At 41.6% G+C, this 13,560-nt stretch overlaps 1 protein-coding gene across 2 annotated transcripts in view; it reads left to right on the forward strand.

Moving 5' to 3' along the window:
• The window catches only part of rapgef3 (Rap guanine nucleotide exchange factor (GEF) 3), a 115,630-nt gene that overhangs the window by 2,537 nt on the left and 99,533 nt on the right, over nt 1–13,560 (forward strand). Inside the window, exon 1 of one of the 2 annotated variants that reach the window (XM_039746860.1) lies at nt 8,072–8,092. The exons of the other annotated variant lie outside the window; for it this stretch is intronic. The gene's annotated coding sequence lies outside the window, so the exon portion shown is untranslated. Of the gene's footprint in view, nt 1–8,071; nt 8,093–13,560 lie in introns of those variants that run through there. 2 annotated transcript variants of the gene reach the window in all.

Here is a 13,560-nt window from a genome sequence, read left to right on the forward strand (position 1 = left end):
ACATCCCAAAAAGTTACCAGTTCTGTTCATTGGTGGCTAAATTGGCTCAGCATGAGTATGTGTGGATGAGATGTAGGAAAGAGGGTGCCCTGCGATCCACTGGCACCAGTCCAGGGTTGATTACTGCTTATCACATAACGCCACCAAGACAAGATCCAGCACTGTGACCTTGTAATTGACCATGGACACACGACTGGTACTCTGTAAAAGGCCGACTCCTGCCTGATGCTTGTCCCACTACAGGCCTTTAGTGCACCGGAGCCTATCTTGTTAGCAAGGTTTGATAAGTGAATAATCAGCACAGTTGAAGGACTATGAAAGAGCGAGCGAATGTGAGTGTGGAAACTAATGGACTGGCACTGATGGTGTGGAATAGAAAGACAGATGGGGTAGTTTGGTGCACTTGGAAATGAAGATGTGCTGACCTCTATCTATCAGATAGATAGATAGATAACAAAATGCACTATATGATAGATAGATAGATAGATACTTTATTAATCCCAAGGGGAAATTCACATAATCCAGCAGCAGTATACTGATACAAAGAAACAATATTAAATTAAATAGTAATAAAAATGAAAAGAATTAAAATAAAATTTAATGTTAGCATTTAAAGAGTCGCATAGTGTGGGGGAGGAACGATCTCCTCAGTCTGTCAGTGGAGCAGGACGGTGACAAAAGTCTGTCACTGAAGCTACTCCTCTGCCTGGAGATGATCCTGTTCAGTGGATCCAGTGGATTCTTCATGATTGACAGGAGTTTGCTTAGTGCCCGTCGCTCTACCACAGATGTTAAACCGTCCATTAAGCAATCCTTGCCATAGCTCTGTTTTGTATAGTGCCTTTCCTATCTACTATATAGGGACTTTTACGATGCCTTTCATACCTGTCTACTAAATATAGTGCCTTTTGTATTATTTGTATTATTCTATTTTATGTAGTGCTTTTCACATTAATTGATAATTTGTTTACCATACCATTTTATTTGTTGAGCGCTTAACAGCACAGCATTACAACTGACCGAAGCACTGTACAGTTAAAAAAGAAGCAGGACTAAAAACAAACATTAAGAGAGAATTAAAACAGAGATACTAAAAACAGGTCAGAGGACCCAATAAAATTGAGAAATAGGAAGAAGCAAGTGGAAATGAGACAGGTTAAGAATTAAAAGCCAATGTGAAGAAGTGCGTTTTTAGGCATGATTTAAATGTGGCGACTGAGGCGGCTTGCCTAACCACTAAGGGCAGGGAGTTCCAGAGCCTGGGTGCACAGACGGAGAAAGCCCTTTCAGCACGAGCTTTAAAATGTGCCTTGGGAACGGTTAGGAGCAGCTGATCTGCGGATCTAAGAACACGAAGAGGATTGTGACGATGGAGCAAGACACTCAAATAGACAGGGGCTAGACCGTTTAGTGCCTTATAGGGTTAAGAGGAGTATCTTAAAATCGATTCTGAATCTAATCGGCAGCCAGTGTAGGGTTTCTAAAATTGGTGTAATGTGTTGGCTTCTGCTACTTCCAGTTGGAAGCCTTGCAGCCGCATTCTGAGCCAGTTGGAGTCTAGAAAGAGTGGCTTTACTGATACCATAAAGGCAGGAATTTGAGTAGTCGAGCCGGGACGTAATGAATGCATGGATTACTGATTCCAGGAGGTGGTTAGACAGAATAGGCTTGAGTTTGGGGTTTCTCCAACAGCTGTCTGTTCATATAGTCCCTTTCATATCTGGCTATGTATTACATATTGCCTTTTATATCTGTTGTGTATAGCACCTTTTATATGTATCTACTATATAGCCTTTCATGTTTTTCTGCTTTATACTGCACCTTTCATATTTACCATTTATAATTGCATGCCTATCAAATCTGTTTGTGTATTGGATGTCCAATATACTGTATAGTGCCTTTCAAATCTGTTTTGTATAATGCCTTTCTGTTTAGGTTATAGTGTCTTTTATATCTTTCAATCTTATATGGTGGTTTTCATAGTAATCCATGTTATTTTCTTTGATATTGGTTTTCTATCTATCTATCTATCTATCTATCTATCTATCTATCTATCTATCTATCTATCTATCTATCTATCTATCTATCTATCTAAGCCCTGTACAGACAGTTACAGAAGTGTCTCAGATTCAGTTTATGCAGAAGTATGGAACGCAGACTAAAGTAAAATGCAAAGAGCTTCATAATGGACTAAGAAGAAGAAGACAAGTGTGGGGTACTGCCTAAATCCACAGTGAGGACGTGAGTCTTTATTGTACCTTCTAACAGATTGATCGCTCCACCTAACCCTCGCTATTGTCCTTATAAATGAAGTGCCAGCAGTGTGTGGGCTCACTTTGATTCATTCCGAGTTCTTCAAGTTTGGCATTTTACTTGTAGAATTCCATGGTGGAGAATTAGTCAGAAGAAGAAGAAGCCCCCTTTTGGCTGTCGCCCTTCAGTCGTTATTTTGTGCAGCACCACTGGAGGAACAGCTGGTCTGTCTTACTTAAGGAAAGATGAAGAAGCTAAACAGAGGAGTGTAAAATGTTGACATTGTGCAGCCTGAGGCTAAAGAGCTGCTGAAAGTAAACATGTCAGTGGCGTGCGTGATTTTGATTTACGGCTACACCTCGATTTAGAGAAGACCAGAGACATCTAAATGTTTTGTGTGGTCTACAGATTGATTTTTATTAATGTCAACTTGCTACTAATCTGCTACCCCATGTCGGAAATTTCAGTTATTCACTTGTAGAATGTCATCAAGAGGCATTTATTAGTTTTTACTGCATTTTTCAGTATTTTAAATCAATCAGGAAAGTTTTAAAACGCCATATATAATAACAATCTCAGTCGTAAATCATTGAGAAAGCATGTGACATGAGAGGTTTGACGTCAAACTAACATAAGTGGGAGTTGAAGGTGATGTTTTAAGTTGGGTGCAGAATTGGCTCAGACACATAAAGCAGAGGGTGATGGTACGAGAAACCTCATCAGAATTGGCCGATGTTAAGAGTGGTGACCAGCAGGGGGCAGTGTGGGGGCTGCTGCTATTTTTAATATGTATAAATGATTTAGATAGGAATACAAGTAACAAGCTGGTGAAGTTTGCAGATGTTACCAAGATAGGTGGATTAGCAGATAATCCGTTATATCATTACAGAAGGACTTGGATAGCAGACGGGCTTGGGCAGATTTGTGGCAGATGAAGTTTAATGTCACTAAATGTAAAGAATTAAACTTAGGAAGTAAAAATGTTAGATTTGAATACACAATGGGAGGTCTGAAAATCAAAAGTCCACCTTATGAGAAGGGTTTAGGAGTCGTAGTGCACTCTATGCTATCAACTACTAGGCAGTGTTCAGAGGACATTAAGAAGACTAACAGAATGTCAGGTTATATAGCGCCTTGATGTGTGGAGCACAAGTCACAGGAGGTTCTGCTCAAGCTTTATAACACACTAGTGAGGCCTCATCTGGAGTCCTGTGTGCAGTTTTGGTCTCCAGTGCTGCAAAAAATCCAGAGAAGAGCGACTAGGCTGATTCACGACTGCAGGGGATGAGTTATGAAGAAAGATGAAAAGAGCTGAGCCTTTACAGTTTAAGAAGAAGAAGATGAAGAGGAGACCTGACTGAAGTGTTTAAAATTATAAAAGGAATTAGTCCAGTGGATCAAGACGGTTATTTTAAAATGCGTTCATCGAGAACACAGGGACACAGTTGGTAAATTTCACACAAACATTAGCAGGTTTTTCTTTACACAGAGAACCACAGACATATGGAATGAGCTACCAAGTAGTGTGGTAGACAGGAGGAGTTTAGGGGCCCTGAAAACTCGATTTGATGTTATTTTGGATGAAGTAAGTGGACAGGACTGGTGAGCTGTTTTGGGCTGAATGGCCTGTTGTCATCTTGGTTGTTCCAGTAAGGTTATTTTTAATTGACAGTTCTTCATATATTCTGTAATGGGTTGCTTCCTGCTTTGGTCCTGATGCTGCCAACTACCTGTAACCCTGGGCTTTAAAATGTACGCATGCCTGTATGTCTGTTTATATGACTGGTGGTTAACCACTGTGGGCTGCTGGGTTAGCTCTGGTGCCTCACAGGTCCACAGTCTGGGGTTTGAATCCCATAACTGTTATTTTGTCTGTGTTGAATTTACATGTTCTGCCCATGCCCAAGTACTTCTGTTTTCCTTCTACCTCCTGAAAGATCTGTGATTCCGTGTCACATTACATGACATTTCCAGCGATTTTTTCAGTCATAGCCTTTATTTACATATTCTTAGTAAGTCAGAGACAGTCCTGTAATTTGACACTCCAACTGGTCTGAGACTCGCACCGACTGGTTTGATTTTGTCCTGTCACAGGGGAGGATGGGCTCTGTGTACATGGGAGCAACCAATGAGTGCTCATCTTGAAGTACAATGCATAGAATGCAGTGATGAGGAATAAGGAACATCAGAGCCTTTGGATGTCACCAACAGAAAAGAAGTTCATTTGTTTGATGTTTTATTTACCATGAAAGAAAAAAAATCCGGAGTGGTCTCCCCTCGACTTTCTTGTATACTCTGATATAGGGATGGATATCTGAGGAGTAAACCACAAGACAATGATTATATTTTTATATTATGTACATTAAGGAACCATCAACAACAAAGTATTAATATATTGAACAATCATTATAAAAGTAAAGTTGAATAAATCCAACTCTGCACCTGCATGAATAAAAGGTAAAGTACCACTTCCAGTTAGTGGAAATGGCCCAAATGTTGATAGAAATGTATGTTTTGTACCTAATACTTGTATGCAAAATTTGGTTGACCTAAGTGAAAGACAACTCAAGTTATCGTGTTTACACACATATACAGATGTAATTCCAAAAATGGTATTTTCGAACTTGGGGAGGTTTAAAACGTCAAGATTCATCAAAATCTCAAGGTCGAATTTTTGGACGATTCCGATACTTTCCCTATACAGTACTTCGTACATGAGAAAGTAAAAAAGAGGGATAAGACTGAGGGGGAACTACTTGTAGCTGTCAACCCTTCATATAGCAGCAGCTCAGTTAGTCACACAATCACCAAATTTGACATGACCAGAAATTTTCTGTCATGGTTCAATGAAGAGATCAGCAATGCTGACATGCTCCGCAAGTAGATGTTGTGCAATGTGATATCAGTTTTAGGCTCATTGATGACTCCATGGCAGTGCACTACTGTGACTCTCAGTGGTGTAGTTTGACATTCCCAACATCTGAGTATGATTTGGGTACAGGTTTGATTTTTGTATAGTCCTGAGGGGTGGGCTCAGTGTTCATGAGAGCAACCAATGAGTGCTCATCAGGAAGCATTCATTTACATATTCTTAGTGAGTCAGAGGCAGTCCTGTAGTTTGACATTCCCAGCATCTCACTCTGACTGGTCTGTAACTCTCCCTGACAGGTCTGGTTTTGTCTAGTCTGAGGGGGTGGGCTCTACGTGCATGAGAGCAACCAATGAGTGTGCTCATCAGGAAGCATTCATTTACATATTCATGTTAAGTCAGAGGCAGTCCTGTAGTTTGACATACCCAGCGTCTCACTCTGATTAGTCTAGACTCTCCTTGACAGGTTTGATTTTTGTCTAGTCTGAAGGGGCGGGCTATGAGTGCATGAGAGCAACCAATGAGTGTGCTCATCTGGAAGTATTCATTTACATATTCTATTAAGTCAGAGGCAGTCATGTAGTTTGCCATTCCCAGCATCTCACTCTGATTAGTCTGCGTCTCTCCTGAGAGGTTTGGTTTTTGTCTAGTCTGAAGGGGCAGGCTCTGCCTTTGTGAGAGCAACCAATGAGTGTGCTCATCTGGAAGTATTCATTTACATATTCTTAGTGAGTCAGAGGCAGTCCTGTAGTTTGACATTCCCAGCATCTCACTCTGACTGGTCTGTAACTCTCCCTGACAGGTCTGGTTTTGTCTAGTCTGAGGGGGTGGGCTCTACGTGCATGAGAGCAAGCAATGAGTGTGCTCATCAGGAAGCATTCATTTACATATTCATATTAAGTCAGAGGCAGTCCTGTAGTTTGACATACCCAGCGTCTCACTCTGATTAGTCTAGACTCTCCTTGACAGGTTTGATTTTTGTCTAGTCTGAAGGGGCGGGCTATGAGTGCATGAGAGCAACCAATGAGTGTGCTCATCTGGAAGTATTCATTTACATATTCTTATTAAGTCAATGCAGTCCTGTAGTTTGACATTTCCAGCATCTCACTGTGACTGGTCTGTAGCTCTCCCTGACAGGTCTGGTTTTGTCTAGTCTGAAGGGGCAGACTCTGCGTGCATGAGAGCAACCAATGAGTGTGCTCATCAGGAAGTATTCATTTACATATTCATATTAAGTCAGAGGCAGTCCTGTAGTTTGACATTCCCAGCATCTCACTCTGACTGGTCTGCGTCTCTCCCTGAGAGGTTTGGTTTTTGTCTAGTCTGAAGGGCCAGGCTCTGCCTTTGTGAGAGCAACCAATGAGTGCTCATCTGGAAGTACAGTATTCATTTACATATTCTTAGTGATTCAGAGGCAATCCTGTAGTTTGACATACCCAGCGTCTCACTCTGACTGGTCTGTAGCTCTCCCTGACAGGTCTGGTTTTGTCTGGCCTAAAGAGAGGGTGGGCTCTGCGTGCATGAGAGCAACCAACGAGTGTGCTCATCTGGAAATACAATGCATAGAATGCAATGATGAGGAAAATGGAACACCGGGGGCTTTGGACCTCATAAACAGAAGAGAAGCTTGTCTGTCGGATGTTGTATTTATTTTTTCCATTCTGTCGTGGTACGTAAAATATAAAAGGGGACGAGACTGCGGCTGAACTTGCAGTGCCTGTTAACCCTTCATACAGAGACAGCTCTGTTAAGTAGTGTGCGATTGACTGCCACAAAAAGGGGTGAGCAGTAAAGGGGGGCACGCAGTCACTAAATTTGACATGCTCAGCGATTTGCTGCCAAATCTAACATGCCCCATAAGTAGATGTTGTGTAATGTGACATCGACTTTAGGCTAACTGAAGACACCTGACTGTCCCGGTGGGCATGTGACGCCTCACCATGAACCTCGCAAACGGAAGAGAGGCTCGTCTGTCTGGTGTCACATGTTTTATATACCACAACAGAATCTGGAGAAAAAAGGAAAATTGTGGGACTGAGCTTGCTTTGAAATGAGCACCAGCTCCGTTTGATAGCATATTGTTGTCTGTCAGATAAAGAGACGAGCACACCAACGAGCACAACTGTGCTGGGCAGTCGGGCACAGAAATTCAAGTCGACGAGATCAACAACCTCACTTGCCAGGTTTGACTACCTCTCTCACTAGACGTTGTGTAAAATATGACGCCAGTTTAAGAGCTCCTCAGTGAAAATGCAGAAGTTTGCCCTCCCACGACATGGAAGTGCTGTTCCTGATGTGCACTTTGAGGGGGTCGAATTGGCATTTGTGCAATTTGCTGGCTGTGTAGTCAAGGGCTGGAATGACGTAAGAAGTTGGGATGGAGGTCATCGGTCACCATTAGGTATTCTCTGCTGTCACAAGAGGAAAAACAGAGCTTGAATTATGGCTTCTGGGTCGGGGGACATGCGATAACCCAGTGGGACTCTGGCCAGGATGATGAAGTGAGGCAAGTCAAAGGCAGAGCAGCACCGGGCATTTTTCTGCGTGCTACTGAAGCTCCTGTGGGAAACTTTATAGCTGTTCAAGTTACAAATTGTGTCATGGTGGCATGCTCTTGTGAAGGCGGGCGCCGTGGTTTCCCACAGGAACATTCCAATTCCCCCTTGGCACCCCTTACCACTATCTATCTACTAAGACAGATAACAGCAAACCTCCTTCTGTTGAGATTTGGGTTACTGTGTGGCAGCACTGGGGGGCACCCATCTTCACACCTGTCTTTCCATCTGTAAGAGGGCTTGTGGGCATATGAGGGGGAAGTCCCCATTATGCCACACAGGATGTGAGCACCGGAAAGACAGAAGAGTAGGTGAGTGGGAGGTTTGTTCAGAATTATAGGAGATGAGCGATCAGGTAGTGCACATAGGGGACTCCCGACTGAGTGAGAGGTGAGTGGATGAGCCACATTTACAGGTAATTTTTATAATAATTACACCACCGCTGACCTGATTTTACTTAAAGTGGGACATTTCTGATTATGGAATGTAGGGGCCGTTTAACTCAACACGTGTGGTTAAGTTGAGTTTAAGTGAATAGATGTGATGGATGGTTTTAATTATGAATTATGAAACTGGGTAAAGTGACAGAACAGAAGGCATGTTATTAGTTATATATATAATTATGTGAGCTCCGCTGTGAGCACAAGGGGGTTGAAACTGATTTTTAAGACTAGGCAGACCGGCATTGATGTCGATGTTTGATCTTCTTTACAAATGACTGCAATGAACGCTGAGTTACGGGAAAGGAAGTGATGATCTCTATAAATCACAAAGAAACCATACGTGCGGATGTGTGATTTTAGCTATGAGAGCGGTTTTCAAAAATGACATCTAAAACACAAATGTAAGTAACTCTGTACTGTTGATATGTGATCTTCGCTACCCCCTATAAACAGAAAGATACCCAGATATTTGGATGGATTAAAAGACTTTCAAAAGGTCTCATCATTGAGTAGGAACATCTTATAAAATGAAAGAGTCGCACCACAGTATCAGAAGGTTTTTACTGTACACCCCATTCACCTTCTGCACACTTTACTGCAATTTTTGTCTAGCAGTCTACACTTGATAAATCATAATGACAAAGTGAAAATGTTCTTTCTGAGAGATAATCAAAATGTATTAAAACTCAAAAACTGAAATTCTGACCCTTAATTCATAGAATTGGTACCAATTCCAGGCTTGAGTATTCTCTTGAGTAAGTTTCTATAAGCTTTGCACACCTTGATATGGGCAATTGATCTCATTACATGGGAAAGGCACTATATAAATAAAAATGGTGATGATGATCATTAATAATAATAATAATAATAATAATAAGTATTATTATTATCATTCCTGGCAGATCCTCTCAAAGCCCCATTAGATTGCATGGAAAGTGTCTGTAAACTGCAATCTTCAGGTTGCCCCACACATGTTCTATAATGATAATGGAATGAATAATAATAAAATCAAACAAATCACTGGGGGCCTCGTGCATAACGCCGTGCGTAGAATTTGCACTATAACATGACGCAAGCACAAAAGCCTAAATGTGCTTATGCACAGAAAAATCTAGATACAGGAATCTGTGCGTAGTCCAACTTCCATGTTCTTCCGCTCCATAAATCCCGGTCGGCGTGAAAAGCAACGCTCGTGCGCGCGCCTTCTGTTCCGCCCCCAACTCCTCCCAGAATTACGCCTCTATGAATATGTAAATCAATATAAAATCGCCCTTAAGCTCAGCCTTCAGTGAAAAGACAATGGGAAAAGCATGGTGGAAAATATAAGAATTTCAGAGAATACCAAGTGGAGGCAAAGGAAAAACATACTATTTGTTGATTTAAACAGTGGAATAAACAAGAAAAGGAAGTTGGTCGAGTGGCATAGCGTGTTGGAGAAACTCGAAAGCTCAAGTTCACAAAGTCGTACAGTGCCTGAAATAAAAAAGAAGTTGCCACATATCAAAGTCGCAGTGAAAAGGCGAGTTGTAGCCCACCGTCTGAGCTTATTAGGGTACAGACAAAAAAAAAAATAGGCACACATTGGGGAAAAAGCACGAAATGTCAACTTCAGTCTCGAAATTTCCACTTTAATCACGTAGTTTATTTTGTCATTAAAGTAGAACATCATAAACGTCATCTTAAAATCATTTAATTTACTAGTTTCTCAAATCCCATCGTAACTAAAGTAGCACGTTAAATGCTTTGTTTTGTATTTGATCTTCTATGTGCTCTATGTGTGTGAATCACTACGTGCTTCCGTTCTTTCTCTTTCCCTGACAGGACACAGAATCCATTACATTCCTGATATTACAGCTCTCTGAATAATTAAAATACTGAGATGTATACATGATGATTGGAATGAAAGCATGTTATTAAGAACACGATGGCGCATGTCTCACACAAGATGCTGCTGCGCCATCCACGACCTTCGATGAAATAATTTATTGTAGCAGTACTGTCTCTTTCAAACGTACTAACGTCCAATTCCTGTCCTTACTTTTCTTTCCCCAAATACCCAATCACCACACAATCAGCTCTGCAATAGACGTTAAGCCATCTGTAAGCTTACGACGACGATTCTTCAAAACTTTTAAGGAACATTGAAATATCTTCATAGTATGTGCTTAATTATTCTATCCATCTGTCCTTCCAGTGTCGCGCCAGCCTCAGCAAATATACAGAGCAAGGCAGGAACAATACGTGAACCTGCTAGCGCTGCGGCACCGTGTCCTCACATGTTTAATTATTAACAATGCAGATTATTTAAATGAAGTTAAAGTTTTATCTATATAATATAATCAACATGTTTTGCTGCATTTTATCTTAAAAATGATATTGTCATCATATATAAATACGCGCTTTATAAAGTGGCGCAGGTTGTGTAATATTATAACTAGTGCAAGTTTACAGTGAGGTAATTCTACTTATAAGTACAAACAGTCCTACAAGGAGCACTTGATTGAGTGCGTTTAGAGTTCTTGGGATGAAACTGTTTCTGAACCGCGAGGTCCGTACAGGAAAGGCTTTAAAACGTTTTGCTGTGGCTGAGACAGCGTGTCCTTAAAGCTGTATACCGATAATTCTCTTTCCGATCAGCTGCTGCTGTGATTCACACTCAGATACAGTGATATAAATACTCTGAGTGGTGCAGTGAGAGTAATATGGAAAAAGATGATCCGCTGTGGCAACTCCTAACGGGAGCAGCTGAAAGAAGAAAAAGAAGAAGAAGAAGGTGCAGTGAAAGTAACAACACTAAAGCAGTTATGGTATTTGGAATACTATGGCTGTTCCCTGGACCATTATATTGTTACGAGTTAATTACAATCAGATGCATTACCCTAATAAACAATATGCGGTTAGTTTCAGTGTATTTATAAAGCCGCGTCAGGAAAATAAAGAGTAACCACACAGGAACAGTAGCACTGCTTTGACGCTGGGTGCCGCCAGTCTGCAAAAATCGAGTGGAGAACTTGCGTACGACAAGGTATGAGGTACCGTGGAAAAGTGCGTGGCTTTACGCCAAGTGTAGGTTTTATACATCGCAATTTGAGCGTGGAAATGTTCTTACGCAACATTTCTGTGCATACGCACCGTTTATACATGAGGCCCCAGAACCAGATAATATTTATCCTGGAGTTCTTAAGGAGGCTAGCGAGTACAGATATAAACCCTTGACACGTATTTTTAGGAAGTCACTGCACACTGGAGAGATTCTGAAGGACTGGAAAATGGCAAATATCATCCCATTATATAAAAAGGGTGACCGAGCAGATCCAAGCAATTAAAGGCCAGTACGCTTAGCATCCATCACAGGAAAATTAATGGAAGGAATTATTAAGGATAAGATTGAGCAACACATGGCAAGGAGAGGAGTTATTCTGAACAGTCAGCATGGGCTCAGAAGAGGGAAGTCGTGTTTTACAAACATGTTGGGATTCTATGAGGAGGCAACAAAAGGATACGACAAGAGTGGAGCAGATGATATTATTTATCTGGACTTTCAGAAAGCATTTGATAAGGAGCCACATGCACATGAGAGGGTGGGCATCAAACTAAAAGAAGTGGGAGTTCAAGGTGATGTGTGTTGATGGATGCAGAATTGGCTCAGACACAGGAAGCAGAGGGTGATGGTGCAAGGAACCCGGTGTTAAGAGTGGTGACCAGCAGGGGGCAATGCTGCGGCTGCTGCTGTTTTTAATATACATTATATTAATGATTTGGATAGGAAATTTAAGTAACAAGCTGGTTAAGTTTGCAGATGAAACTAAGAAAAGTGGATTGGCAGTCAATCTGGAATCTGTTAAATTATCACAGAGGAACTTGGACAGCAGACAGGCTTGGGCAGATTTGAGACAGATGAAATTTAATGTCAATAAATGTAAAGTATTACACATTGGAAGTAAAAATGTTAGGTTTGAATACACAATGGGCCGTCTGAAGATCAAAAGTACACCTTATGAGAAGGATTTAGGAGTCGTAGTGCTGTCCGACTTCCAGTCAGTGTTCAGAAGCCATTAAGAAGGCTAACAGACTGTCAGGTTATATAGCGCCTTGATGTGTGGAGCACAAGTCACAGGAGGTTCTGTTAAAACTTTATAACACACTAGTGAGGCCTCATCTCGAGTATGGTGTTCAGTTTTGGTCTCCAGGCTACAAAAAGGACATAGCATTGCTAGAAAAGGTCCAGAGAAGATCGACTAGGCTGATTCAGAGCTACATAGGATGAGTTATGAGGAAAGATTAAAAGAGCTGAGCCTTTACAGTTTAAGAAAAAGAAGATTAAGAGGAGACCTGACTGAAGTGTTTAAAATTTTGAAGGGAATTAGTACAGTGGATCAAAACTGTGGTTTTAAAATGAGTTTATCGAATACATGGGGACACAGTTGGAAACTTGTTCAGGGTAAATGTCACACACACATTAGGAAGTTTTTCTTTGCACAGAGAACCACAGACACATGGAATAAGTGACCAAGTAATTTTGTAGACAGGAGGACTTTAAGGACTTTCAAAAACTTGACTTGATATTATTTTGGATGAATTAAGTGGATAGGACTGGTGAGCTGTGTTGGGCTGAAAGGCCTATTCTTGTTTAGATTTTTCTGCAGTCAACGCACTTTTCATAGTGAGTGGGAAGCCACTTCAACCATCCCCAATGTGTAGCACCCACCTGGATGATGTGATATTCTTCTTCTTTTGGCTGCTCCCATTAGGGGTTGCCACAGCAGATCATCTTCTTACATATCTTTCTGTCCTCTGCATCTTGTTCTGTTACACCCACCACCTACATGTCCTCTCTCACCACCGTCTCTAGCCCATATAACATAGCTGGTCTCACTACTATCCTGTAGACCTTCCCTTTCACTCTTGCTGATACCCATCTGTCACAAATTACTCCTGACACTCTTCTCCACCCATTCCACCCTGCCTGCACTCTCTTCTTCACCTCTCTTCCACAATCCCCATTACTCTGTACAGTTGATCCCAAGTATTTAAACTCATCCACCTTCGCCAACTCTACTCCCTGCATCCTCACCATTCCACTGACCACCCTCTCATTCACACACATGTATTCTGTTTTGTTTCTACTGACCTTCATTCCTCTCCTCTCCAGAGCATATCTCCACCTCACCAGGGTCTCCTCAAGCTGCCCCCTACTATCTACAGATCACAATGTCATCAGCAAACATCATAGTCCACAAGGACTCCTATCTAATCTCGTCTGTCAACCTGTCCATCACCATTGCAAATAAGAAAGGGCTCAGAGCCGGCCCCTGATGTAATCCCACCTCCACATTGAATGCATCCATCACTCCTACTGCAGACCTCACCACTGTCACACTTCCCTTGTACATATCCTATCCAACTGTTACGTACTTCTCTGCCACTCCCGACCTCCTCA

The sequence above is a fragment of the Polypterus senegalus genome, chromosome 3 (genome assembly GCF_016835505.1).
Source record: "Polypterus senegalus isolate Bchr_013 chromosome 3, ASM1683550v1, whole genome shotgun sequence".
Lineage (NCBI taxonomy): Eukaryota > Metazoa > Chordata > Cladistia > Polypteriformes > Polypteridae > Polypterus > Polypterus senegalus.